The sequence below is a fragment of the Mandrillus leucophaeus genome, unplaced genomic scaffold (genome assembly GCF_000951045.1).
Source record: "Mandrillus leucophaeus isolate KB7577 unplaced genomic scaffold, Mleu.le_1.0 Scaffold746, whole genome shotgun sequence".
Taxonomy (NCBI): Eukaryota; Metazoa; Chordata; class Mammalia; order Primates; family Cercopithecidae; genus Mandrillus; species Mandrillus leucophaeus.
Window position 1 is genome coordinate 874,874 of NW_012108097.1, and position 5,640 is coordinate 880,513.

Here is a 5,640-nt window from a genome sequence, read left to right on the forward strand (position 1 = left end):
TGGAAACAAATACTGTAGTGCATCAGAGGCATGCCTTACACCCAAAATCAAACATACTAAACATGAAGTTTTAATTATCTGACTTATATGATCAAAATCAATTAATGAACACATTTCAATATTATCAAAAATCAATAAATGAACAAATCTTAATGAACATATTTTGATTTGTCTGCTTTTTTAAATTTGAAGTGTTATGGTTGCTCAGGCACATAAAAATGTTGGCTAATTTACTTACGAATTAATTATCTGTTTAGAATAAGAGTTGAACAAATACAAATATTTTGAGATTACAAAAAATGCAGACATTTGGTTTTTGACTAAGTTTTGTTGGGAGAGTAGAAAAACATGTTTTGTTTGACAACACTTCCTTCAAATTTGAGTTTTGTCATTATTGGTAACTGACCTCTCTGAGCCTCAATTTTCTCACCTATAAATGGGGCAATAATATAGACAGCGCAGACTTGACAGGATTGAAAGGGCTGGTCAAATAAAGGAATAATCATATATACTAAATTGTTCAATGAACAGCAATTTCTTCTTTGCTGATAACTACCAGGTGGCAGTTTGACATGAAATGACCTGGATCAACATACTTACATATGAGAGAAATATTTCTTCTGTTTTCTGACTTACATTCTTGGAAATAAAATAGTTTTCAACAGATCAGGGAACATTTCAACTTCATTTACTTCCTTATTTTTTTCTAGAGCTGACTGTAATTACAAAATGCTGGTGCATTCAAGTTGTCACCTTGCATTTCCTGACACTGACCACCATGGCCCACGACATGTCTACTCACCAGACAAATAATTTTAAGCAAATTTATTTGGCTGTGAATTAACATTTATCAATTACTATGTGATGGCTAAAGCTAGAATTACAAGATCACCTCTCTCACAATTCACTATAAATATTGGAATTAAAAAATTAAACATCTCTATAATTTGGTGTGTCAGAATTAAAATAAGTAATCACATATCCCCAACTTCTTTAGTACAAACAGTTTATGCTTAGTTGAGCTAAAAATAGAGAAGCCTGGTGCCTTAGCAGAAAGATCATGGAGCTAACAAGCAAAAGATGAGTTTTCAGCCCATCCTCTCAAGCTGCTAGATTCTGTATATGTCACTTAGAACCTTGGATTTGCAGTTTCTTCATCTACACAACAAACAACAAAGCTGCCTATCCTGTCTACCTCACACGGTTATTAAGAAGATAAAATATAAAAGCACTTTTAGATTTCCAAACTGCTAAGCACAAGTGTAAAGCAATACTTGATTTCAGTTAACTCAGCATGAAACTTCACTGTAGAGAATATGTATATATCTGTTCCCATTCCAGAAGAAAAAGAACAATACAATATTTGGCCTACATGGCCAAATATCAGCAAGAACTACTTTTTGCCAAAAAACAAATTTGCATTGGAAGGAAATGAATATCGCCTTGTGTGCATTGTCTAGCAGACTTATATGCTTTAAACGTGTTTACCTCACGATGAGGGAGAGTAAAGCAAAATGCTGGAAAAAGAAGAAAAGATTTACTGCAAAAGAAAAGTAAAATGCAAATAGAATCATGAAGGAGCAAACCGAGACCAATTTTTCCACTTTGATGAGAGTTGACCTTGGTCATTGGTACATCAGACTAGGAAGATTTGATTCTGGAAAAACACTCACCACTATTTTCCTGGCCAGCAATATCTAAGATTTAACCACAAGGTTCTAAGGAGGATAATCCAGACTACCTTGCTAGTAAAAAAAAAATAAAGATTTGATCCTAACAAACAAACACCTAATTTCACAATTTGAGGAGTGTTATACTTAGGAGTGAATCCACACAATTTGTTTACCCCATAAATGTAAAAATCCTAAAAAATATTTCTCAAATTAAAAGACAACACTAATAGTTGTTTGGGAATAAATTGTACATACAGTAATGGAATTTTAAAAAGACATTCATTTCTACCCAAATTTACATCCAGAAAGTTATTTTCTAGTTTCTCATATAGGATAAGTGTAAAAAATATATCATAATTAAGATCATATGTTCAAGAGAATCTAATAAAATATAAACCAAATCAGATTAGAGACTAGTCTTTAAATGCCTAGAATAAATCCCAGATCTCAGAGTAGATATAGGAAATTGAAGAAAGGAAGAAGCTAACATCTCTTGTCCACTTACTATGTATGTACCTGGCCAGTGCATTGGATTTTGTAGACATTTCATTGAACACTCACATGCTTACAAATCTATACAGTATTTATAATAATTCCCTATTAGAGATGAAGAAACTGAGGTTTCAGAAGTTTGCCAAATGCTACATAGATGGTAACTTATGGTGTCAGAATTTACATATCAAAAAGTCCATCTGTGGTCTTTAACTTACTGATTTTTCATGGCTAGGTTTTCATTTCAACCTTTCACTGCTAAACAGGTTTAACTGCATGACGTATTCTACTACAAATGTAAAGCTTTTTTTTCAAGGTTTATCAGAGCCAATTATACTACTAAAAAATAAGACAACCCAGAATGCAAAATATTTCTACAAATATACAATAACTAAAAATTAAACTAGCAAATTAACAATTACTCTAGCAATTGTTAAAGTCACACGACTTAAAGGTTTTGAGATATCCAACAAAAGTACGTAACCACTCTATTATTTTCAATTCTGTTGATCCTTTTGATTTTACAATACTCTGCAGTAGTTTTCCAAAGGTCAAATAATTTATACCTCCAACTGTCATAATTGCATAGGAGCCCCTCCAAGTAAGGCCAAGCTAGTTAACCAGGAATCTTCACTCTGGGACAGTAGCTAGAAAAGATCTTCTAACATTCCTTCACCTAAAATGTTTATTTCAGTTAAGGAAGAAAAGAAAGTGCCTAATTCCTAAGACCCAAGGATAAAACAATCTCATTCTTTCATTCATCATTACTGACCTAGTTTTAGGACTTCATGTACTTCGAATATGGACTTGAGGAAGTCCAGCAGCCAGTCCTTATGGCTTTAACTCACAGACAAATCAAACAAGTAGAAAAATACTACAGAAGTGACAGTTATGATTCTAAGACATCTATGAGAAACAGCCTAAACCTTTCGAACCAGTAGGCCCAGGCAAAAATGTCTGAATTATATTTAATATGACAATTCTGAAGACATTTTACTTTGGCAACAATTTTAAACTATTCTTGTTTACCAAAGATTACTAAAGTCACTGAGCTAAAATGCATTGAGTTAGTTTTTAAATTTTTTGATAAAATATTTTATTTATGTGCTTATTTTAAGCCAATTAATTAGAGGTTTTAAAATATATTTTGGTACAGAAATATTATACATACATAACATAAAAATATATAGACATAGAGACATACACATAGAAGTAGATGTTACAGCTTTATATGATTTTCTTATCATGTCTTAATTTTTTTTCTACTAGACTGTCAAGCCCTAGACAATTGTTAGCTAGGCAATCTGAAATTTTTACTTAAACACATACATGAATGTTCATTGCAGCACTATTCACAAGAGCAAAGACATGGAATGTTCATCAATGACAGATTGGATAAAGAAAATGTGGTACATCTACACTATGGAATACTATGCAGCCATAAAAAATAATAAGATCATATCTTTTGTGGGAACATGGATGGGGCTGGAGGCTATTAACCTTAACAAACTAATGCAGGAATAGAAAACCAAATACTACATGTCCTCACTTAAAAGTGGGAGCTAAATTATAAGAAATTTAGAACACAAGGAAGGAAACAACAGACAATGGAGTCCACTTAAGTTTGAAGTGTTAGAGGAGAGAGGAGCAGAAAAGATAAGGTACTTGCCTTAATACTTGGGTGATGAAATAATCTGTATGACGAACCCCCATGATACTAATTTACCTATGTAACAAACCTTCACATGTACCCCCAAACCTAAAATAAAAGGTTTTTCTTGTTTTTAAATGAGATCAATTAAAAAACCAAAAAAAAAAAAAAAAAAAAATCCCAGCATTCCACTCAGTTCTAATTTAAATTTTCTATAACTCATTACAAGGTTATGAAGATTAAATAATACCAAATGCTTATGTGATACTGACTAGCGTGCACCCGTTGCTCTAACTGCCTTCCATATTTATACTTGTTTCCTCTTCACTGCAACTCTGTGGGGCAGTTTCTCCTACTGCTTTCATTTGATTGTTGAGCAACTGTATATAACACAGTGCTAGTATCTTGTCTCAGAAAAAAATGAGATTGGATTCTAGTCGGTCTGCCTCTCATTGAATAAAATAATAGCTTGAAAATTAAACTTGCACCACTGACAGCAAAAAAAAAAAAAAAGACATAACTTCCAGGTTAAAATTTACATTTCAGAGACACAGAACTTAGATATAAACACCATTATTTGCTGAGACAAGAGAAAGGCTTAACAATAAGGCCCAATCAGAACAAGATTGTCAGGAAAAGTATCTCAGACTAAGGTAAGGTTCTTATGTAGATTTGAAGCCAGTGTCTTTTTTATCATAAAAGTTTGTAGAAGCTTATGTGTATAAATGAAGCTTTTTAATAGATGTAAATGTTTTTACAATGAGTTTTAAAATTGTCAGCTAAATTTTAGAAAACGTCTTTGAGAGTAATCTAATTAGACAAGTGGTCTTTTTAACTTAGCTTTGGTGGTTTTTTCACTAGATTACTGGCTTCAGGGTAGAGTTCTTTAATAGGGCAAAGAAAGCATTTTTAGTGTTCAGGTCCTAATATTTAAGGAAGGCAATGTATCTAGATCTTTAAAAATGAAGCATCTCATTTTTAGACTGAATTCCAGTACCTGAGAAGAGAAAAATGCCACGAGAATGGATTGTACACAGTTTCACGGTGTACCTCACTGTAAAGACATTCCCCCAAGGCTGCTGGTGGCCCAACAACAGTCAGCCCACTCTCTGATCAGCCCATCCTCCATGGGAGTCTTATTCCTCGGTGGTGACCACCCTCATAGCCTCTGAGTGTTCAAACCTGTCTTTTTATCCAAACATGCAAAGGAATTGTAGTAACAACCATATATTGTAACCACTGTCAACTACCTCTAAATCTGTAGCCCTTGCCAATGACTCACCAGTGGTTGTTTACATAGTAGAAAGTAATCTCTGGTACCCCTAAAATCTAAAGAGATGAGGCAACATAACGTAAAAGAAAGCAGAGTTTTAGACTTGTAAAGCACCTCTCCAGTACTCCTTAGGCTACACAAGAAGACAGAGGGCCCCAAAAAAGGGAATGAGTGGCACCATTTTTATGTTTCTTAAATAGTCTGAGCTACTAGAAGTCTCCTCTAGATGTCTTGATATGGTGCCAAAGACAGTAAATAGGAAAGAGGATCTTGATTATCAGCTTCTAATTAAGCTGACCTCTAACCATAAGGTTCTTTAAAAAAAAAACTTTTTAAATTTTTTATTATTGGATTTTAGCTGGAACAAACAACTGATATTCCTGACTTTTGAAATTTTTTTAACCAGAGGTACCTTTCCAAGTGACTTACTAAAAACAATAAGCCAGGGTTATGACTTAACCAAGGACACGTAAAGTATCTCTAAAGAGGTGGAAATAAGTCCTCACAAGATTCAGAACCTCACAAGATTCAGAACCTCACAAGATTCAGAA